Consider the following 25,507-nt stretch of genomic DNA (forward strand, 5'->3'; position numbering starts at 1 on the left):
AAGGAAACCTAGGTTTGGGTTTTGATTCAAAACTTATAAATAGGAGATGTTAAGGATAGAAAAATAATATTTGGGTTTTGATTGAAAGATAGGAGACAATCTGAAAAAAAAAACATAAGATTAGCGTTTTGATTCAAATATAGTAGGCAATACAAAAAGGAAACATAGGATTAGGGTTTTGATTCAAAATGAAAAATAGGACACCGTACTATGAGAAAATAGAATATTAGGGTTTTAATTAAACATAGTAGGCATTTCAAAACTTACTAATAGGGTTTTGATTCAATCCTGAAAAATAGAATACATTCCGAAAAGAAAACATAGGAATAGAGTTTTAATTCAAAATAGCAGACATTCAGAAAAGAAAAGAAAGGATTTTGGTTATTAACTGAAAAATAGGAGATAATCCGAAAAGAAAACATAAGTTAGGCTTTTGATTCAAAACTAATAAATGGGAGAAATTCAGAAAAGAAAACATATTATTTGGGTTTTGTTTACAAAATAGAGACATTCCCAAAAGAAAAACGTAGGATTCGGGTTTTGATTCAAATATAGTAGGTATTCTGAAAAGAAAAACATAGGATTAGTGTTTTCATTAAAAAATAGGTGATATTGCTATAATAAAATATACTAATACGATTTAGTTTAAAAATAGTAGACATTCCGAAAAAAAAATTGGATTAGTTTTTTGATTGAAATATAGCAGGCATTATGAAAAGAAAACATAGGATTAGGTTTTGATCTAAAAATGTGAGACATTTGGGTAAAAACAAAACATAGGAATACAGTTTTGAATAAGAAATACTAGAGATTACAAAAAGAAAACATAAAATTAGGGTTTTGATTAGTAGGCATTAAAAAAGATTAAAATTAGGGTTTTGATTAAAAAATATGAGACGTTAAGAAAGGAAAACATAGGATTCGTGTTGTGTTTGCAAAATAAAGGATATTCCGTAAATAAAATATAAGATTAGGTTTTTGATTCAAATATAGTAGGCATTCTAAAAAGAAAAGATAGGAGTAGGGTTTTGATTAAAAAATAGGAGACATTACTATAAGAAAACATAGGATTATTTTTTGATTGTAAAATAAGAGACGTTAGTATTAGAAAACATAGGATTAGCTTTATTAATGAAAAATTGTAGACATTGCTATAAGAAAACATAGGATTATGGTTTTGATTCAAAAATAGTGGACATTCCGAAAGGAAAGCATAAGACTAGGATTTTGACTGAAAAAATATGAGACCTTTCGAAAAGAAAATATAGAATTAGGGTTTTGATTGAAAAATAGGAGACATTACTATAATAAAACATTAGATTATTGTTTTGGTTAAAAAACAAAAAAATAGGGGCCATTTCAAAAAGAAAACAAAGGATTAGGGTTTCATTAAAAAATATAGACATTCCAAAAAGAAAACAAAAAATTAGTGTTTTAATTCTAAAATAGGAGGCACTCAAAAAAGAAAACATAGGTTTTGGGGTTTGATTCAAATATTGAAGGAATTATGAAAAGAAATCAGAATATTAGGATTTTGATTGAAAAATAGGAGAAATTACTGTAAGAAAACATAGAATTAGAGTTTTTAATGAAAATAGGAGACATTACTATAATCAAACAGAGGATTAGGGTTTTAATTAAAAAATAGTTGACATTTTGAAAAAGAAAAGAATGGAGAAGGGTTTTGATTCAAATATAGTAGGCATTCCGAAAAGAAATCACAAAAATACTGTTTTTATTGAAAAATAATAGACATTACTAGAAGAAAACATATGAACTTGATTATGATAAAAAACATACTAAACATTCTGAAAAGAACAGATACGACTATGTTTTTGTTAGAAAAATAGGAGGCCTCATCAAAAGAAACGATAGGATTAGTATTTTGATTGAAAATTTTTTTACATTCCGAAAAGAACACATCGGATTACGGTTTTGATTAAAAATTAGCAAACATTGGAAACACAAAAGATTGTATGATGGTTATGGTTCCAAAAAAAATTAAAAATTCCTAAAACAAAACAAAGGATCTTGGTTTTGAATCAAACCTAAAAAATAGGACAAATTCCGAAACTAATACATAGGATTAGGGTTTTGATTCAAAAAGTAGCAGACATTCTTAGAAGAAAAGAAAGGATTAGGTTTTTGTTTGAAAAATAGGAGACATTCCGAAGTGAAAACATTGGTTAGTCTTTTGATTCAAAATTGATAAATAGGGGACATTAGTAAAACAAATAATAGGATTCGTATTTTGTTTGCAAAATTAGAGACTTTCTAAAGAGAAAACATAGGATTAGGGTTTTGATTAAGATATATAGTAGGCATTCTGGAAAACAAATATAAGATTAGGGTTTTGATTGAAAAATAGGAGACAATGCTATATTAGGGGGTTGATTGAAAAATATGAGACATTCTAAAAAGAAAACATAGGATTAGTGTTTTCATTAAAAATATGAGACATTCCGAAAATAAGACATCGGATTATGAATATTAATAAAAAATAGTAGACATTACCAAAAGAAAACATAAGATCAAGGTTTTGATTAAAAAATAGAAGGTATTCCCAAAAAAAACTTAGGATTAGGGTTTTAATTAAAAAAATATTAGACATTAAAACTAGATAACATAGGGCTGGTTTTGTTTGCAAACTAGATAACAAAAAGATAGGATTAGGTTTTTGATGTAAATATAATATTGCATTTCTAAAAGAAAACATAGGATTCGGGGTTTGATTGAAAAATATGAGAGAGTACTATAAGAAAAATATAAGATTAGGGTTTTGATTGTAAAATAAATGACATTAATTTAAGAAAATATTGGATTAGGGTTTTGAATGAAAAATGGATGATATTACTATAAGAAAGCATTGTTTTTGGGACTTGATTAAAAAAATAGTAGACATTCGGAAAAGGAAATATAGGATTAGGATTCTAATTTAAAAATATGAGACGATTCGATAAGAAAAAATTGGATTTGGGTTTGATAAAATTTAATAGAAATTACTATAATAAAACATTGGATTAGGGTTTGATTAAAAACCAAATAATAGGTTACATTTTCAATAGAATGCGTTGGATTAGGGTCTTAATTCAAATCTAGGAGATATTCTAAAAATAAAACAAAGAATTAGTGTCTTGATTGAAAAATAGGAGGCATTTCGAAAAGATAACATAGGATTAGTGTTTTTAATTCAAATATAGTAGACGTTTTGAAAAAAAAAGAACATGGGGTTAGGGTTTTGATTGAAAGATAGGAGACATTACTACAAGAAAATATAGGATTAGGGTCTTGAATGAAAAATACGAGACATTACTATAAGAAAATATAGTATTATGGTTTTGATTAAAAAATAGTTGACATTCTCAAAAGAAAACAAAGGATTAGTGTTTTAATTCAGATATAGTAAGCATTCCAAAAAGAAAACATAGCATTAGGGTTTTGATTGAAAAATAGCAGACATTCCAAAAATAAAAGAAAGGATTAGGTTTAATTGAAAAATAAGAGACATTCGGAAAAGAAAACATAGGTTAGTGTTTTGATTCAAATCTAATAAATAGGAGACATTAAGAAAACAAACATATGATTTGGGTTTTGTTTGCAAAATAATAGACATTCCGAAAAGAAAACATAGGATTAGGTGTTTGATTGAAAAATAGGAGACAGTGACTTAAGAAAACATAGGATTCATGTTTTAATTAAAAAATAGTAGACATGTTAAAAAGAAAACATAGGGTAAATTTTTTGATTGAAATATAGTAGGCATTTCTAAAAGAAAAATAGGATTAATGTTTTGCTTGAAAAAGATGTGACATTACAAAAATAAAACATTGGATTAGAGTTTTGAATAAAAAATAACTGACATTCCCAAAAGAAAGCATAAGATAAGGGTTTGGATTAAAAAATAGAAAGCATTACACCTTAGTAATAGGGCTTTGATTAAAGAATATGAGACATAAAGAAAAGAAAACATAGGATTCAGGTTTTGTTTGCAAAATAGGAGACATTTCGAAAAGAAAACATAGGACTAGGATTTTCATTGAAATATAGTAGGCATTCCGAAAAGATAACATGGTGTTGGTTTAAAAATATCAGACATTACTATAAGAAAATAAAGGATTAGGGTTTTGATTAGAAATAAGAGACATTACTATAAGAAAATATAAGATTAGGTTTTTGAATTAAAAATGGGAGATATTACTATAAGAAAACATAGGATTAATATGTTGATTCAAAAATGGTAGACATTACGCTAAGAAAACAAAGGATTAGGGTTTTGATTCAATCCTAAAAAATATGACACATTTTGAAATGAAAACATAGGATAAGAGTTTTGATTCAAAAATAACAGACACCACAAAAAGAAAAGAAAGGATTATGTTTTCGATTGAAAAATAGGAGACCTTCGGAAAACATAAGTTAGGATAAGGTTTTGATTCGAAACTTATAAGTAGGAGACAATAAGAAATGAAAACATAAAATTTGGGTTTTGTTTGCAAAATAGGTGAAAGTCCGGAAAGAAAACATAGGTTTATAGTTTTTATTCAATCATAGTAGGCATTCAGAAAAGAAAATGTAGGATAATTGTTTTCATTGAAAAATAAGACACATTACTATTATAAGGCATATTATTAGAGTTTTGATTCAATAATAGTAGACATTCCAAAGAGTAAACATCGTATTAGGGTTTTTTATTCTAAAATAGTAGACATTCGCAAAAGAAAACATAGGATTATGGTTTTTATTGACAAATTGGAGCCTTTCTGAAATGAAAATATAGGATTATGGTTTTGATTAAAAAATATGCGACAAAAGCTGTTATTACTTCCCCCTAGATGACACTATCTAGTTTACCCAATATAAGTTTAAAAGAAACTAAGAAAACTAACAAAAGGAAAAACTATAGATCTTTGAATCGTGACACACCACATAGATATATTAAGGAAGCAATCAACAATGACAAAGCGAGCTCTTTTGCCATATGACTTCAACATATCAACCAAAATGCCATGCAATTCAATGAATGACTAAATTTCTCACCTGCTTTTGAAGAATGTACTAGAATGAATAAGCATTTTGCAAAAGACAACAATGCCATTCGACATTCAAGAAAAAGATAAAGGTGAGTAAGCTTTGGTTATAATTACTCAAATGGCCCTACATAACCAAAGAAATGACATGAAAACCCTATACCCTCATAACTACCATTGAAGAGCAAATGAAAAGGAGAGCGAGGAGAAAGGTACCACATTCCACCCTTTAAAAAAAAATTTGTCCTCAAAATTCCAGCTCATGAAAGCCCTTGAAATATTGAGGAAATTTGGTTTCAAACTAACATTAACTCATAGGTTTGTATCTGACCAACATAACCAAGAAATGTGCTAGAACTCCACATTTTGTTAAAGTAGTAAATATAAACAATACACATTTCTTAACCACAAAGTAGCTTTACAAGGAAAATACACATAGTTAATGAGAATAGATACAAGCACATGCCACAAGAAATACAAACATTTATGATCCACTAGTACACTCCCAAAAGCCATAGCAACTCACAGTCAAATAAGTAGTATTGCTTTTTAATGCCTTCATCATAACCGTTCTTGGTTCCTTTGTTTCACAGCTGCACCATATAGGAGAATTGCATGAGTGTTATCATAGGATGTTTCCATGTTCACAGGTACTCCATAGCTCCTTTGCAGCATTGACATATGCCTAGGATTAAACTGTTCTTGTATAGGTTCCTTTCCCCATCTATGAATCCTTCTTTCAATTTTTGGATCACCTTCAACTATTGTCAAAGGGTTGCCTCGGGTCATAACCTGGAGCTGTAATCAAAGAAAGAAAAAAAAATCAAATCTTTGGAAGAATAAGAAAGTGTGAAATATAACAAGTGATGAATAGCTAAAATTGCAAAGTGCAAATTCTTCTAAAATGCCTATTCTTCAGCAACGGAGCCAAAAACGTGGAACACCACTTGCGTGTGTGTACCGTAAATGCACGGGTTATCAAAGTAATAAAATACCCTGGTGAGTGGGTAGTCGAATCCATAGGGAATAGATGGTCAGGAGCAAGTAGTATTGCTATTTAACTAGAGTGAAAACCAATTTATGATATTGATTCAGAATATTAATGTAAATGAAAGTAAAAGAGAAAGGAGAAAGAAAGAGGAATAAAGAGAGGTAATCGATGGTAAAATGGGGTACTCGGACAATGCTTACCCTAGGACTATTATTTCAACTGCAAAACTTATATTATACATCCTAATTGAAATGTAATGAGTCGTGGAGATACACACGGTCCTAAACCAAAGGTCAACCATGACTAGCCATCTACACTATGCCATGGCGGAAAGGGATACTTTAAACACCTCAAACTATGTGGGACTTCTTGAGGCTCTAGAGATTCCAAATGATAAACCCTATTCCCTAATTTAGATGTAACCCTTTGGTCCAGGTGAAAGATCCCTAATCACAATTAAGCCCTAGCACTAAGGATAACTCAACACTTCATTATGTCACTAATGCAACTAAGCCCTAGTGGAGAAGGTCTCTTAGTACTTTACTATATCATGATCGCAAAGACCTCTTGGAACATGGAGGTAGGATAAATCACATCTGAAGGGGAAAGGTTTATTCCGCTACCTCTCAACTCACCCTCTCAAGCCACTTCAATCTCGTTAAGCCTAACTGTCATGCCCCAACTCTATCCAGGCACGTGGCAATCACCACAACAACAAGGAGTAGACCCTACAGCATGCCTATCATTGAAGAAGCAAGTGATCCACAACGTGAACGTGTGCCCATTTACATTACTGCGATGAAAGTATACTGTAGCATAGTACTGTAGCATAGCACTGTAGCATAGCACTGTAGCAAAACGGCAGAAAGCACTATAGCAGTACTGTTCACAGCCGCCTGAGAAAACAGGAGTTCAGAGGATCCACACGGGCGTGTGGAAATTATCCACGCCCGTGTGGAAATTCCCCATGGGCGCGTGAAGCATCCACGCCCATGTAGTCGCTCGATTCCAGCCCTATTTAAAGCCGAATCAGCCCTGATTTTAGTATTCTTTTCTCCATCTTTTCCCCAACTTTAGAGAAGGCTTCGGCTAGGGTTTCAAGGGCTATTGGCCAAGGTTTTGGAGAGGTTCTACGGCTCTGACATTGTCATTCCTTAGGAAGAAGGTTGGTAGGGGAGCTTCCGTCGAGGCTTATCCTATACCGAACGAGGGAATCCTTGGACTACGAGTAGAGAATTTTCCATAAGACCATCGACACGACTATAGACAGGGTTTCTTTATGGATTCATTACTTTTACATTCTATTTCTTGGATTGTACTTAACTCCATGGAGAGCTAAACCCCTATTGGGTACTCGGGTATTGTGAACCCTAGGATGTATTTGTTTCTTTGAACCTCTTTATTATGCTTTCAATAAATTGATGATTATTGTGAGTTCCAACCTTGAATGTTTGATTGTATGAACATTTCCCCTAGAGTGACACTAGGGTTGAGAGTTCTTGTTGGTAACCATGTGAGTGAGTGAGACACCACGAGCGTTAGACAAAGCTAGGTTGGAGATGGTTGAGAGGGTGAGTCGAGAGGTACAGGAGCGTCGCCTTTCCCCTCCTGCGTGATAGATTCTACCTTCGTTCCTCGAGTTCTTTGCGGTCATAATAGAGTGAATGGTCTAAGTGATGAACTTCCGCTGGGGCTTAGTTGCATGTCTAACGGAGTGAAGCGTTGAGGTGATCTTAATATCTAGGGCTCAATTGTGGTTAGGGACCTTCCACCTGGACCAAACGGTTAGGTCTATAATAAGGAAGAGATTTATCACTTGGAATCCCTAGAGCTCATTTCAACTCTATGCGAGTGCGAGGTGTTGAGATTGTTCGATTTCTCCTCCGGGACATGTATAGAGTTAGGCATAGTTCACCATAGATTTGGGACTATGTAATTAAGGATTTCCATGACTCACCATTGCATTGATTAGGAAGTATAATAGAGGGTTCTTGCACTTGAAACAATTATCCTAGGCGGAGCATTATCCGGGTACCCCATCTATATCGATTGCCTTACCCCCTTTTTTACTTTTGCCCTCTTACTTTTTTCTTTTACTGTTTAGAATTGAATCATTGTCACACTCATTATCATTGATCTTTTACATAGCTAAGAATCGAATTAAGTATTTTTATTCCCTACTCCCTGTGGATTCGATACCCGCTCACCCGGGATTAGTACTTCGACAAACCCGTGCACTTGCGGGATATAGGCAAGGGGATATTGTCAATTACGAAGAAAATATAAGGAGAAAACTTTGAATTGAAGCCTTACCAAGCTCATGAGAATGAGAGGAATAGGATAGAAGTGATTATTCGCCAAAGAAGCTCGTCGACGAAATTTTTTTCAAAAGAAAACCCTCTCTTCTGAAGTAAAGAAGAAATGGAAGCATAGAGATAAGAAAGGAAATGAGAGGCTAAGAAGAGAAGCCACGTTACTTCTCTTATTCATTCAATTTTCAGATTTTTTTCCAAGAAAAAGAGAAATTATCAAAATCCCTCTTATGAGAGAAAATTGAAAGAAATGAGCCCAAAAGACCGTTTTGCCTCAGGTTTAATAGTGGTTTTCACACCTAATCTACTGTGCAGTCATGGAAGGATGCGACTAGTTCAAAATGAACATTTTGCTCCTAATGTATGCACAAAAATATCTAAATAGGCATGAGGTCAAAATAAGGACAAGGTATAACATTCTACCCTCCTTATAGAAATTTTGCCCTCAAAATTTCCGGTTACCAAAAGAAACAAATACGGATATTTCTCTTTCATGAACAGTTCAGGTTCCTTGGTCAACTCCTCAATCAGATCACTTTTCCAAACGGCTTTTACAACTGCCACCACCTTTCCTTGGAGCACTTTTTCTAGCCGATCAAGAATACGGACAAGTCTCACTTCAAACGTCAAATCTTCTCGAAGTTCCACTAGGGGTGTTGCAAGTGTATATGATGGATCAGACAAGTACTTCTTCAATAATGAGATGTGGAAAACATTATGGATCTTCTCTAATTCTGGCGGTAATTCAAGCTTATAAGACACTGGTCCAACTCTTTTGAGAATCAAGAATGGCCCAATATAATGAGGATTTAGTTTCCCCTGCTTCGAAACTGTATTACTTCTTTCGAAGGTGATATCTTCAGTAAAACTCTATCACCCACTTCGAACTCTAACTCTCTTCTCCTGATGTCCGCATAGCTTTTTTGTCAATCTTGGGCTACTTTTAACCTGTCTCGAAATACCTTCACTTTCTCTATAATTTCTTCAATCAATTCTACACTTTACAACTTTCTTTCACCAACTTCAGTCTGACAAAGAGGTGTTCCGCACTAACATCCATACAAAGATTTGTAAGGAGCCAGACCAATACTTGCATCAAAACTATTATTGTAAGCGAATTCCATAAGAGGAAAATGCTTGTCCCAACTTCCCTCGAAATTGAGAACACAAGCCCTCAACATATCCTTAATTGTCTAGATTGTACGCTCTGATTGGCCATCTGTCTGAGGATGGTATGCAGTGCTTAATCTCAAAGTTATCCCTAGAGATTGAGGAAACTTCGGCCAAAACTGATATGTAAATCTCGGGTCATGAGCTGACATAATTGAAAATAGGTACTCTGTGGAGTTTAATCACTTCACTTATAAATAGCCTCGCTAATCTTTCTAAGGAATACTTGGTTTGAAAGGCTAGAAAATGAGCTAATTTTGTCAAACGGTCCATAATGACCCATACAGTATCATGCCCCTGTAGAGTACGTGGTAACCCAATGACGAAGTCCATAGTAATATGCCTCATTTCCACTCGGGATAGGCAAAGGTTGTAATAGTCCCTACTGGTTGCGATGCTCTCCTTTTACTTTCATCGGCATACTAAGCATCTTGCTACAAACTCGTGATCTTGCGCTTTTATTCCGCATCACCAATAATTTTCCTTGATCGTACGGTACATCTTAGTGTTGCTTGTGTGAACTGCATAGGATGAGGAATGAGCTTTATCTAATATAGCACATCTAAGTCCTGTATCATTTGGAATACAAATCCTTCCCTGAAAAACAAGAATAACATCACTGTGAAGCCCAAATTCACTAGCTTCACCCTTTTCCAATTTCTATATTTCTTTCACTAACTCTTCATCTGTTCTCTGAGATTTTTGAATGATCTTACCACAAATGTTGCCAACAAAACTCCCTTTGGCTCAATCTTAAGTCTCACATCCATGTCCGGAAGAACTGCAAGTTGAGACCGATAAGATATTGAAGCAGTAGCTGGAGGAGTTGAAGTCTTCCTACAACCACATTGGCTTTCCTTGGATGGTAGTCAATCACTAGATCATAATCCTTGATAAACTCTAGCCATCTACGCTACCTCAAATTTAGCTCTTTCTCATTGAACAAATACTTTAAACTCTTATAACCAGTACAAATCAAACATGTATCTTTGTAAAGATAGTGTCGCCAGATCTTCATAGCAAAAACCACTACTGCTAACTCCAAATCATGGGTAGGATAATTTAGCTCATGCTTCTTCAACTGCTGAGAAGCATAAGTTATCACCCTCCCATCTTGCATCAATACACAACCAAGACCCTAACGTAAAGCATCGTTGAACACTACAAACTCTTTACCACTAGTAGGCAGGGTTAGTACTGGCACCCTAGTCAGGCGGCTCTTCAACTCTTGAAAATTGTTCTCACATTTCTTATTCTAAACAAACTTTATCTCCTTTCGAGTTAACTGTGACAAGGGTGCAGCAATCTTAGAAAACCCCTCGATAAAATGTCAATAATAACCTGCCAACCCAAGGAAACTTCAAACTTTAGATACACTCTTTGGTTGTTCCCAATCAATGATTGCTTTAGTTTTCTTTCGGTCCACACAAATTCCTTTTCAAGACACCACATGTCCAAGAAACACTACTTCTTGCAACCAGAACTCGCACTTTGAGAATTTCGCATACAACTTCTTTTCTCGAAGGATCTGTAGTACTGTACGCAAATGTTGCGCATGCTCTTCTACAGTAGGTGGGTAGATCAAAATATCATCCATGAAGACAATCTCAAACTTGTCGAGATATGGTCTGAAGAATATGTTCATCAAGTCAAAAAAGCAGCTGGGGCATTAGCCAAACCAAATGGGATGACTAAAAATTCATGATGCCCGTATCGCGTAATGAACACTGTCTTGGGCACATCACTCTCCTTTACCTTCAACTGATGGTAACTAGACCGAAGGTCAATCTTAGAAAATACTCTTGCCTCATCCAACTGGTTAAACAAATCATCTATTCTGGATAAAGGATACTTATTCTTGATGGTCACCTTATTTAACTCTCGGTAATCTATACACAGTTTGAAGGAACCATCCTTTTTCTTCACCAAAAGGACTGGCGCACCCCAAGGTGACACACTCGGGCGTACGAATCCCTTGTCCACTAAATTCTGTAACTGCACTTATAACTTCTTAAGTTCTGTTAGTCTCATGCAATACGAAGTAATGGAGATTGGAGCAGTACCTGGTAGCAAGTCTATAGTAACTCAAACTCTCGATCTGGAGGTATCCGGTCAATTCATCAGGAAATACATCCTCAAACTCAAGAACAATGGGGACATCCTTGAGGTTTGGTCCAACAATTCTTGTATCCAGTACATGGTCCAGGTATGCTTCACATCCCTTATGCACCAGTTTCCTTGCTTTAACAGAAGATGCCACACACCTTGAAGGAATCTTCCTTTCATCCTTAAGCAAAATATTAAATCCAGGAAAAATTTGCAAAGTAACTTCTTTCTTGAAGAAGTCGATGGTAGCCTTATGACTATTCAACCAGTACATCCCAAGTATGGCATCAAAATCTCTCATTTCTAGTGGATTAAAATCTGCCTCAAAGTTTAAACCTTTCACCTTGATAAGACATCCTCAGAAAACTGCCTCCCTGACAATCTCTTCGGCAAGGGGCGTTTGGATCACAAGTTCACAGCCTAAAGGAGAAGCTATTCTAATGGCATGACATGCAAATGCGAAAGCTAATAATGATTTCTCTGAACCTTAGTCTATCAAAACATATGCATCATGCTGAAAAATGGATACTATAACTGTAATCACGTTGGGTCTGTCCTCAACTTCCTCATTAGTCATGGCAAAAACGCAGGTCTGAGAATGGGTCTGTGCTTACCGTGTTTCACCTTGTGGAACATTACTAGCAACAATTGATTTGGTTGGGGCATAGTGTAGATCTAATAGATCCCATGCACCCCTTCGATCGACTGCATGTCATGTGGGGAAAGTACTGACCCTGGCACTCCATGGCCTAACTCTAGACATGTTGACTTGAGGTAGCCTGTCTTCCCACACTGGTACATCTGCGTGGCTCACGACATGGACCATAATTAAATCTAGTGCAATTCTGGCACCTGGGAACATTTCCAGTTGTCTTACCTCCAATACTGCCACTAGCAGATATAGTATCCGTCTAACTGCCGACATGCCCTAATGACGGTTTGACTGAGTTGGATCCTAAGAACCCTGAAGAAGTGTCATCACTTTTACTGCGCTTCGATGCCCTTGAAAAATCTGGGTTTCTTCTCTTGGCTAGATTCTCAAGAAGGCACCTACCTTTAATGACCAACTTCATAGACCTTAAAGCCAACTTAACCACTTCCTTGAAAGTTTGATTCCCAGTAATTGCCATCTTCTCTCTCATAATGAGATTCAGTCTTACCTCAAACTTGGAACATAGGGCTTCTTCAACACTAGCAATTTCAGGTACTCTGCAACTGCCTTGTTACCTTGAACCAACCTCATGTACTCTTGTCGTTTCTGGTCACGATGAAATCGAGTGTAGTATTCTTCATCAAATTCTTCTAGAAAATCTGACCAAGTCAATGGTGTAACTGAACAACCCTTGAGAGTTTCCCACCAGATACTAGCTTGGTTCTCCAAATGTCTGACTTCAACCCTTAGTTTTAACTCATCTTCTATGCCCATGTCCATAAAAGTAGCAAGGAACCCCTTCAACCATTCTTTGGTAGTCATGGCATCACTTGAGCCATCAAAAGAATTACATACCAACTGTCTTGCTTCCTTCAATAAGTTGGAAAGAATTAAGCTCTTACTAGTTTTGCGGTCTTCTACTAGTGCTTGTTGAACTGAAGGAATTCGGAGTGGTGGTGGTGGCACAGATACTGGCTCACTATGGGGTTGCCCCCCAAATAGACTCCAATAACCCATTAAATCACGATATTCCTGGCATGTCGGCTGATGACCCTGGGCATCCTAATATGCCTTAAAGCTTTGGAGAGCCTTAGGGGTGGTGTTATTCCTGGAGTTCCATTGTTAGGTACAGGGTCTAGGACACCGGGAGCATGCACTGATGCTGCCACAGCGGGCTCATGCCCTGAACTGACCTCTTACCTAGGGGGAGAAGGAGGTTGGACAGGTGGTGGTTCATAAGAAGGAACACCATCTCCTCAACGTGTACGTGCACATTGTGCTGCCATTCTATCTAAAAGGAACGAAGAAAGACAAATTTCAAACTTAACCCCTACAGACACTTATGCTATATGCAAATCAATAATTTGATCCACTAATTTGTAGAGAAATTAACAGGTTTAGGATTCGGACTAAGATCAGCCCTAAAACCTCGTAGCTTTGATACTCACTAAAATTGTCATGCCCTCGACTCGGGCCCGGACACGTGGCAATCGCCATGACAACAAGGAGTGGAACCTATAGTGTCCCACCTCCAAGTCACCGTAAGGCTCAAATCAAGCCTGCTAGCACAATTTACTAAAGAAAGATACAAGGTCCATAACAGGACCAGCTAGGGTTTCATATACAACCAAAAAGTATAGATAAAGGAACAGTACACAAAACTCAAGTCTAGTAGATCCATAAAATTTACATGCATACTGCACTAACCTAAACAAGGGAGAAAAGTGGGGTCACTCATCGCTACGTAACATGACCCACTCCAATGTCGCAGTCGGAGAAAGGAGAAAAGAGAGTGGTGAGTAGCATGTGTTACCCAGGTGATTGGTGACAACATAGAGATAACAGAGTAAATAAAATATTTTAAACACTAGTAACAACAATAATAATAACATATAAAAAGTAGTTCTAAGTATTCGACAAGTTAACAAAATAACACAATGGTTCATAAATAGTACAGAAAGTAACATTTTTTCCAACACATTAAGCACCGCTCAAAAATACAAATGTGGCCTTAAACAATTCCCAAGCTAATCGTGGCCCCGACTAGCTATGGGACCACAAAGGTGTTTTAAGACTTTTAAAATTCACAATACTGCCTTCCTTGGTGTTGACCAGCGAGATTCCCCGTGTGATGACCCCGGGTTTCTCACATAAAAGACCCCCTGTCAATGGCTCCATGCACCTCTTGACTAGGGTAAACTCAGGGTTGGCCACGCCGCCTCCCATCAAGCTGGACCGTGGAACACCACACTGCAATGTCAGAACTAAGTCTACTATCACCATCAAAAACTGAATTTCAAAATGCAATCTTTCCAATTCCAACCTGAGGAATCAAGCATATGACGTATAAATGCTGGACCATACATCAATCCGTATTTCATTTGCATTCAAAAGACATATTCATGTAAACATGTTCCTTTCGAAATATATAGGTATAAGTATACCGAAATCATTTTTTGCCATATAACTTCATGTAAGAAGGAAAAAAATTAGTTCCAAAGGCTTCCGTGTAAGAAGGACTTCGATTTGGAAGAAAGAAAATACAAAACAAGGCCAAGGTTTTTCGGTGCCACAGTATTCTCAAAATTGCTACAGTGACACGAATTTGCATCTTTAATGTCGTGCCTTGTTTCAATTGTTTCTTTGTCAATTTACAACACCAAAATACAAAAATTACTTTTACAAATATACACATACATGAATCACAAGATGAGGGCTTTTGATTTGAGTGCAAAAATGACTCAAACCAATTTTTGATTTCTAGGGTTTCAAGGATTTTCAAAAATAATTAAATACAAAAAAAAATACAAGGACAAACCTTAAATCGAAGCCTTACCAAGCTCAGGAGAATGAGAGGAATAGGATTGAGCGATGATTGGCCGAAGAAGCTTGTCGTAGAAATGTTTTTCAAAAGAAAACCCTCTCCGACGAAGGTAAGAAGAAATGGAAACAAAAAGATAAGAAAGGAAATGAGAGGCTAAGAAGAGACGCCACGTTGCTTCTCTTATCCATTCAATTTTCAGATAAGAAAAGGAAAAATTACCAAAGGCAACCTTATCGGAGAAAATTGAAAGAAATGAGCCCAAAAAGACCGCTTTTGCCACTAGTTTTTGGCTGATTTTCACCCTAATCTCATGTCATGGTCATGGAAGGATGCCACTAGTGCCAAAATGACCATTTTGCCCCCAATTTATGCACAATAAAAATCTAAATAAGTATGAGGTCAAAATCAGGACAAGGTATCACCCTAACGCTAGTAAAGTTGTCACCCTTCAAAGGGTTACCTAAATGGATTCTCAACATCGATGTCACTTGAAATGAAAATCACAACAATAAGCATGCAAGATTGTAACTCAATTAAAACATTAATTAAAGAAACATAATAGAACTCAATGAATAAAAATATTCGTTGGGTTTACTAGTCCAAGCGCCCACTATGGGTTTAGCTCTCCATGGAGCAATACAAAATAAACAATGAAATAAAAAATAAGTGCAAGCAATCCATAGAGATAGCCCCCTTGTCGTCCGTGTCGATGGTCTTCAAGAGTTACCTAGTCTTCTTCAAAGAATCCTTCATTAAGCCTAGGGCACACCCTCCGAATCAAAACCATCAAAAAGCTCCCCTAATAGCTCTCCTCTAAAAATAAATCGATGTCGAATGCCATAGGAATGCTCCAAAAATCCCACAAAAAACCTCTCCAAACCCTAACCCGTTCTCTACCCAAAAAGGCAGGGAAAAGATAGGGAAAAAGATCTCCCAAATAAACTCGAAGTCAGTATTTAAATGGCTAAAATTGAGCATCCACACCTTGTCAAAGTTCCCGAGGCGTATGAATTTTAGGCTTCTCATTTTTGCGTCTGTGATCGTAACTACTACAATAATTTACTATAGTAAACCGATCAGATACTCCCCCAAATTAATTTTCTTCATCGAGTCTGCATGGTTGTGCACACATCCATACGGTAGATCACGTCGCATCTTCATTTTTCTAACACATTGATGAAGATCTTAACAATATTACACAAGTTGAAACATATGAATGTGACTACCTTTGTGCCCCTCAATTTATATATTCACTTGCACATTTTGGAGGTTGGTGCACACCAATATGTCTATGATAACCACTGGTGCTTTAATCCTTGCTTTATGCAAGAGATTCCTCAAAAAAATCACGTCCATGATCTATTTTTGCCTCATTTCTTCCAAACTTGTCTCCATAACCCGAAATGCACAAAAGAACTCAAATACACACAAATGAGCCATAAAGTCTAATAAAAGTGATGTTCAATGTAAGAAAAGTATACCTACTAATACTTATACACAAGAACTTATCAAACTCCCCCACACTTGAGCTTTTTCTTGTCCTCCAGTAAAAATAAAACATCAAAGCATCTTAGAGGAAAACTTGAAAGTGCTCGGCCTTAGGTTCACCAAAAGTGTGCAAAAGAGGCTCTCTAGAAGCAAGGAGAATTCAAACATCAAATATGAAAAAACATTGCTCTAACTATAAACTCAAATAAAAAAAAGATAATAAACTTGGTATAGTGTTATTGTGTGTAAAGTCACTCAAGTCAACTCAACATGTACTCCTCGAAGTTCTTATTAAAGAGGATTTATTTACACACAAAAAGAGAAGGTAGTAGCTTCACACATCCTCTAAGGTAGCCCTTTCGTAGGCTGCCGCCTAGGTGGCTTTCACACTTTCGAGGTGGTAGCTCTTTCTAACGGGTTAGAAATTTTCACTAATCCTATTAGATAGCTCTTTCTCTCATTAGGGCATAACTAGTATCCGACTTATGAGAGTAGCTTCATACTTCATAGGTGGTAGTTTTTTCCATCCCCAATGCACAAACAAAATGGCTATTTTTTTCATAAATTTAAACCAAGATAATGCTAAACAAGTCCCTTAAGCATTGAGCTTGAGTTTTCACAAGATTTAGCAAATGAGTAGTGCAACAAGAAATAATCGGGCAAAAATTCCTTAAAATTCAAGTAAAACTAGAGCAAGATGGTACTCTATGAATTCCAACAGGATGTGGACCACACACGCCCATATGAAATGCCACGTGATTGTGCCAATGGCTAATCCTCAAGGGGGTTCAGTAAAGCCAAACAAACCAAATAAAATTGAGTCTATAAAGATAAGAAAATGAAATACAACTCGATACAACTGAAAAGCAATTAGATAAACTCAAAAGATAAAACCTTTATGAGTAATAAAAGTCCAAAATGAAATACTGAAATAAAATAACAAAACATAAAGACATAGAAAAATAAAGACGCCCCAAGTGTCGTTATCATCTACTGCCAGTGTCACTACTTCTACTGATACTAGTGATCCTGGTGCTCCTGGAAATACTGGTAGTGCTGCAATCAAGGTCTCATAATGAAAGATGTGGACATGTCTCGCTCGAGGATCTATTGAAGTATCGCGACATGTGCCATCACCTCAGTGTGGTTCACCGCCAGAGTCATGCGAACCTTCGCTAATTTGCCTATAACACCCCATCGAGATGGTGAAAGTATAAGCATTAGAGGAGGCTCTTGTGCTACAATGGGTGCATCAGTGTCCATCTGCTCCTGCTATGGCCGTGACAAGTGCTTGTGTATAAGTAATGTGAAATATTCTTTTTTTACATTGAGCATTACTTTTCTCAGATTTTATTTCTTATTTTTTTGTGTATATGTGTTCGTTTGTGCATTTAGGGTTGTGGAGATAATTACGGAAGAAAAGAACTAAAAAGTAGATTATGGATGCAATTTTTTTGATTAAGTTCTTACATTGAACAAACGTGAAATCATAAATTGTTCCCAAAAGACATTTGGGTGTGTGGCAACCTCAATTATGTTAAAAAAAATATACAAATTGGAGGGGTACAAAGTCAGTCATACTCATGTGTTCTGACTTTTTCAATACTAGCAAGATCTTCGTCAATGTGATTTTATTGAGAAAGCAATGCAATATACCGCATGGATGTGTGCCCATTCATGTGGCCTCAATGAAAAGTGTGGATTTGAGAGTATTTTGGCAAAGTACTATAGTAGTTTAATGTTGTGAATTGCTGTAGCAGAAGTACTATAGCAGCTATTATTTACAGCTCACAAGAAATGAACTTCTAGAAATTCACACGGCCGTGTGAAAATTCCACACGCCCTTATGGATGCCAGATTCCAGCCCTTTTAAAAGTCATGATTAAGACACGTTAAAAAATCTTTTTCTCATCTTTTCCCCATCTTTGGAGGCGCTTGCCGCTAGGGTTTGGAGAGGCTTTGTCTAGGTCTTTGTAGTGGTTCTACCGTCTTCGACACCATGTTCCTTCAAAAGATAGTTGTTGGGGGAGTATTCGTAGGCATCGATTCAGCGAGGTGTGCCCTAGGCTTGACGATGGAACCCTTAGAGGAGACGAGGCAACTCAAGAAGACCATCGATATAGACTACAAGGGGGGTTTACATATAGATTGTAAGCTTTTACATTCCATTTCATTATTGATTGTATCTTGCTCCATGGAGAGCTAAACCCCTAGTGGGTGCTTGAACTTGTGAACTCTAAGATTATTTTGTTTCACTGATCTTTTATTATGTTTCTTTAATTGATGTTTTCAATTGAGTTCCAACCTTGAATACTTGTTGAATTGATTTTTCCTTTGAGTGATACTAGGGTTTAGAATCTATCTTGGTAATCCTTCTAGATGAGTGACACACCATGAGGGTTAGACAAAGTTAGGTTTGAGAGGGTCGAGAAGGTGAGTCGAGAGGTAGTGAAACATCCCCTTTCCCTTCCGAAGTGATTTATGCCACCTCTACATTCCATGAGTTCTATACAGTTACAATAGAGTGATGTGCTCAAAGACAAACTCCATTCGGGCTTAGTTGCATGAGCAATAGAGTGAAGTGTTGAAGTAATCCTTAGTGCTGGGGCTTGATTGTGACTAGGGGTCTTTCGCCTGGACCAAAGGATTAGATCTATATTACAGAATAGGATTTATCACTTGGAATCCCCATATCTTCATGTAACGCCACACAATGTGAGGCATCGAGAGTATTCCTTTTCTATATTACGGAATAGGATTTATCACTTGGAATCCCCATACTTAGTCACGGTTGACCTTAGGTTTGGGACCGTGTGTCTTATGATTTCCACGACTCATTAGACATCAGCTAGGAGACATAATTATTGGTTTTGCACTTGAAATAATAGTCCTATGGTGAGCAATGTCTGAGTGCCCCTTTTCTATCGATTGCCTCTCTTATTATTCCATTGTGTCTCTTTCTTCTTTACTTTATTTCTATTTTTATTGATATTGTTCACACCACTCTTAAATCATTATAACTATAATTAAATAGCAAAACTTGTGTTTCTGAACACTTTCCCTGTGGATACGACTACCCACTTACTAGGGTACTTTATTACTTCGACAACCCGTGCACTTGCAGTACGACTCACAACAGGTGTGTCAAAGTTTTTGTTGCCGTTGCCGGGGAATAGGCGTTTTGGAAGCATTTTGCACATTGCTATTTTAGCTATTCATCACTTGTTCTATTTCACACTTTCTTATTCTTCCATCATTTTGATTTGTTTTTCTTTCTTTTGCTGGAGCTCCAGGTTATGACCCGAGGAAACCCTTCGACTTTAGTTTATCTTTTATTTTTTGTTTGAGTTGTATTTCATTGCTCTATCTTTTATATACTTGAGTTGTTTTTGTTTTTATTGAGCTTCACTGAACCTCCTTGTGTTTGCGTGCAGATGGTCTTGTCAGTATGGGAATTGAGAACTAGTCATGGACATGCCCAACGTGGGCCATGTGTGCTTCACAACCCATTGGAACTTTACTCCCAAGGATTTAGCTCCATTAAATGCAACACTAGGAGTCATAGGAGTATTGTTTCAATTGCCCATTCCCACATACTTTTCTTGATTGCTATACTTTCTATGGAGCTTGCATGTGTTCATTGAGGGCAATGTACATCTTACGTGTGTGGGGAATTTCACATTGCACATGTCCTTTACATAAATTTTGATTAACATACATGCTCACGTAGCCAATGGAGGTTCACCTTTGTTAGAATGAGTGTATTCTTGAGTTTAGGAAAGTTTTAACATTAAATGTTTTTCATGCTCTAGTTTGTTCCTTAATTTCTAGGAATTTTTGTCCGATTGACACTTGTTGCACCACGCTCCTATAAAACTCTTTTGGAAACTCAAGTTTTGATTTTTAAGGGACTAATTAGTTTTTGTTTCTTGTTCTATTTTTGCAAAATCAAAAATTGGGAAAAGAAAAGAAAGAAAAATATATGAGCTTAGTTGTGCATTTCGGGTGAAAAGAGGTACCGCCTATGAAATATGATGCTACTCTCATAAGTCGGATACTAGTTATGCCCTAATGAGAGAAAGAGCTATCTCATGGGATGAGTAAAAGCTACAAGCCCTGTAGAAAGAGCTACCACCTCAAAAGTGTGAAAGCCACCTTAACGGCCTCTTCGGAAAGGGCTACCTTAGAGGATGTGTGAAGCTACTACCGTCTCTTTGCTTTGTTATGTTGTGTAGATAAATAAGTCCTTTATACTTAGAACTTTGAGGAGTATAGCTAGGGTTCAATTGAGTGTGTGTACACACACTTACATGATTTCGGGTTGTGGTCCATTTTTGATTCGGTTTTTAGCTAGAGCATTAATTTTTCGTATTTAGTGTTGAAATTCCCCTTACTCATAGAATGCTTTCCTTGCATGCTTTTGGTGAACCTAAGGCCGAAAGCACTTTCAATCTTTCACTTTTTTTATGCTTCAATGTTTTTATTTTTGCTTGAGGACAAGCAAAAGCTTAAGTGTGGGGGAGTTGTATAAGTGCTTGTGTATTAGTGATACGAAGTATTCTTTTTTTACAATGAGCATTACTTTTATCAGGTTTTAGTGCTAATACATGTATATTGGTGTTCTTTTTTAGCATGTAGGGTTAGTGAAGCTATGCTTTGAGAAAAAGAAAGCTAAAAAGTATATAGTGAATACACTATTTGGTAGAATCTTGGAAGGAACAAATGCGAAAGACATAAGTGGGGCTCTAAGATACGTAAATGTGTGCCAACCTCCGTGTATTCAAGCCATTATAATGAGTGGGAGGGGCACAAAGGTAGTCACATTTACATCTCCCGACTTGTGCATTAATAGCAAGATCTTCACCCAACGAGGGCTTTTTGATTAAAGAAGAGTTGTGATCTACGGCATAAATGTGCGACCGTTTATGTTGCCTCGATGAAAAAGTGTGGAATTGGGATTGTTTTCAGCGAGTATCTGCAGTGAGGGTCATCGTAGCAAATCAATGTAGCAAGACAAAATAGCAGTTACTATTCACGGCCGGCCAAAAATCAGATTTCCAGATAATCCACACGGGCATGCGGAAATTCCACAGGCCCGTGTGATAGATCCACAGGGGCGTGTGCATGCCCGATTCCAGCTTTATTTAAGCCGCGATTCAGCCTGATTTTGGGAACCTTGTTTCCCCCTTCTCTCCAACTTTTCTCCATCTTTTGAGAGTCCGTCGGCTAGGGTTTTGAGAGGCTTTTGGCACGTCTTTGGAGTGGTTCTCTAGATTCAACACTGCATTTCACTTTGAAGAAGGTTATTGGGGGAGCTTTTATCGGCACCGATCTGGTGAGGTGTGCCCTAACCTAGACAAGGGGACCTTTGAAGAAGATGAAGCTACTCCATAAGACCATCAACACAAATATCAAGGGGGTTTTCCTATTGATTGCTTACATTTACTTTCGATTTCATTGTTGATTGTATTGTGTTTCATGGAGAGTTAAACCCCTAGTGGGTACTTGGATTTTGTAAACCCTAGGATGTTATTGTTTCTTTGACGTTCCATTATGCTTTCCTTAATTGATGTTTTTAATTGAGTTCTAATCTGAAATGCTTATTGAATGATCTCTCCCCTAGAGTGACACTAGGATTAAGAGTTGATATTGGTAATCTTTGAGGATGGGTGACACGCCATGAGGGTTAGATGAAGCTAGATTGGAGAGGGTTGAGAGGATGAATTGAGAGGTAACAGAACGTCCCCTTTCCCCTCTAGTGTGTTTTATCCTACCTCTATTTACTAGAGCTCTTCACGGTTACAATAGAGTGAAGTGCTAAGGGATGAACTTCGCCGAGGCTTAGTTGTGCAAGAAACAGACTAAAGGGATGAAGTGACTTTAGTATCTAGGACTTAATTGTAACTACGGATCTTTCACCTGGACTAAATGGTTTGATCTAGACATAGGAATAGGGTTTATCACTTAGAATCTCTAGAACTCCATGCAACCTTGTGCAGTGTCATTTGTTGAGACTGAGCGATTTCTCCGGTGGGACATAGTGTAGGGTTAGTCATGGTTGACCTTAGGTTTGGGACCTTGTGCGTTAGGATTTCCACGACTCACTAAGAATGAATTATGAAGTATAATGGTAGGTCTTGTACTTGAAGAATAATTCCTAAGGGGAGCATTGTCTGAGTACCCTACTTCTATCGATTGTCTTACCTCTCACTTACTTGTGCCTCTCATTCTTGTTCCTTTTATTTCTGTTTACATCACATCTTACCAACACAATCATTATTCATCTTCACTCGGTTAAGTAGCAATTTAGGTATGTTTATTTCATACTCTCTGTGGATACGATACCCCACTCACTTGGAATTTATTACTTCGATAAACCCATGCACTTACGGGTCACACGTAAGAGGCGTTGTCAAACATGCTCAATATTAATGGAGTAACAGATGATGCTATAAAGTTGAGGGCCTTCCCATTTTCCTTTAAAGGAAGAGCAAAGCAATGGCTACATTCATTACCTAGAGAATCGATCACTACATGGGAGGAGATGGTAGAAGCTTTTCTTGCCCGATATTTCCCTCTAGGAAAATCGACGAAGCTTAGGAATAAAATATCCTCTTTTGTGCAAATATAATTGGAGTCTCTTTTTGAGACATGGGATGGGTTCAAGGAATTCCTGTGGAAATATTCTCAACATGGGTTCCTCGAGTCGATGATTATTCAGAGATTCTCAACTTGGTGCTGCAACAGGATGCACCTTAGGAAGCAAGACCCCCGAAGAAGCCCGACATCTCATCGAAGAAATAGCTATAAACCGTTATCGATGGAAACAACTAGGATGCAGAAAAGAAGGTAGCCGGACTTCATGAGATCGATGTAGTCACATCATTAGGCTGCCCGAGTTGAGTCATTAAGTAGGAACTTAGACACCCTAACTTCTCCTAGAGTGGCGGTTTGCAATAAGTTACACTCGGGTATTGGGGAGAACTCGGGCCATCTGATTGTCCTAATTTGATTGGTGGTACTACTTCCATAGAACAGGTTGATTTTGTAAGTAATGTAATGACAGGTCAAGGAAATCCGTATAGCAAGACCTATAATCAGAGGTGGAGGAGCCACCCAAACCTTTCATGGAGTAATCAAGAAGACTATGGAATCACCGGGTTTCCAACCACAACAACATGCCCAAACATGGATAATATAGTTTCAGGGTTGACAAAACGTGATGACCGACTTAGATAAGGCTTTGACTATGTTCATTTCAACATCTGATACAAGATTTGAATCGGTTGAAGACACACTTCACAACCACACCGCATCATTGCACAACTTGGAGAATCAAGTGGGCCAAATTATAAAGTCACTCTCAGAAAGACCTCAAGGAAGTTCGCCTAGAAACATGGAGACAAACCCAAGGAAACATGTAAAGGTGATCACTTTGTGAAGTGGTTGTCAAGTTGAGAGTAGACTTCCTAGTGAGAAGACCAATGTTGAGTCACCCGAGGTTGTGGAGGTTGTGAAGAGAGCCAAAGAGAAAGAGGTTAAAGATTGAAGAACGACCAAAAATGATGAGAAATACAAAAATGTTCTTAGGTCTATTCAAGCAGTTGCACATCAACATTTCATTTATAAAGGCGTTGTCTCAAATGCCTCGCTATGCAATATTTCTTAAGGACCTCTTGACCAACAAGAGGAAGTTGGAGGAGAGTGCATCTGTGATCTTAGATGCTAACAAGGTCCCCTTGCATATATCTCGCAAGTGCACGGGTTTGTCAAAGTAATAATCTCGGGGTGAGCGGGTATCGAATCCACAGGGAGTAGCGAATAAAAACACTTAATTCGCTTCTTAGCTATGTGAAAGATCAGTAGTGATACTTGTGACAATGATTCAATTCTCAAAATTAAAGCAACAAGTAAGAGAGCATGAGTAAAGGAAGAGGTAAGGAAATCTATAAAGATGGGGTACTCCGATAATGCTCCACCTAGGATAATTGTTTCAAGTGCAAGAACCCTCTATTATGCTTCCTAATCAGTGCAATGGTGAGTCGTAGAAATCCTTAATTACATAGTCCCAAATCTAAGGTCAACTATGCCTAACTCTATACATGTCCCAGAGGAGAGATTAGATAACCTCTCAACCTCGCACTCGCATGGAGTTGCAATGAGCTCTAGGGATTCCAAGTGATAAATCTCTTCCTAATTATAGACCCAACCCTTTGGTCCAGGTGGAAGATTCCTAACCACGATTAAGCCCTAGATACTAAGATCACCTCAACGCTTCACTCCGTTGCACGTGCAACTAAGCCCAAGTGGAAGTTCATCCCTTAGACCCTCTCCAACCTAGCTTTGTCTAACGCTCATGGTGTGTCACTCACTCACAAGGTTACCAACGAGAACTCTCAACCCTAGTGTCACTCTAGGGGAAATGTTCATACAATCAAGCATTCAAGGTTGGAACTCACAATAAACATCAATTAATTGAAAGTATAATAAAGAGATTCAATTAAACAAATACATCATACGGTTCACAAATACCCAAGTACCCACTAGGGGTTTAGCTCTCCATGGAGCTAAGTACAATCAAAAGAAATAGAATGTAAAAAGCAATGAATCCATAGAAAACCCCTCGATGGTCGTGTCAATGGTCTTGTGGAGAGTCCTCTACTCATCACAATGGGATCACTTTGTCCGGCTCTAGGATACACCTCGCCGGATCGCTGTCGACGAAAAGCTCTCCCAATAACCTTCTTCCAAACGACACGCGATGTCGAGCCGTAGAACCTCTCCAAAACCCCTAGCCAATACCCCTCAAAACCCCTAGCCGTAGCCCTCTCTCAAGTTTGTGAAAAAGATGGACAAAAAGAATACTAAAATCGAGGGCTGAATCGGCTTTTAACATTTGGAGTGACCACACGGGCTCATGGATTTTACACACGCCCA

At 37.2% G+C, this 25,507-nt stretch overlaps 1 non-coding gene across 1 annotated transcript; it reads right to left on the reverse strand.

Moving 5' to 3' along the window:
- Positions 1-23,162: 23,162 nt before the first annotated feature.
- LOC120254549 lies at positions 23,163-23,269 on the reverse strand. The gene has a single exon (XR_005534655.1). It is a non-coding gene; the product is annotated as a small nucleolar RNA R71 (small nucleolar RNA).
- Positions 23,270-25,507: the final 2,238 nt, after the last annotated feature.

This window comes from Dioscorea cayenensis, unplaced genomic scaffold (assembly GCF_009730915.1).
Source record: "Dioscorea cayenensis subsp. rotundata cultivar TDr96_F1 unplaced genomic scaffold, TDr96_F1_v2_PseudoChromosome.rev07_lg8_w22 25.fasta BLBR01000486.1, whole genome shotgun sequence".
NCBI classification, from domain to species: Eukaryota; Viridiplantae; Streptophyta; class Magnoliopsida; order Dioscoreales; family Dioscoreaceae; genus Dioscorea; species Dioscorea cayenensis.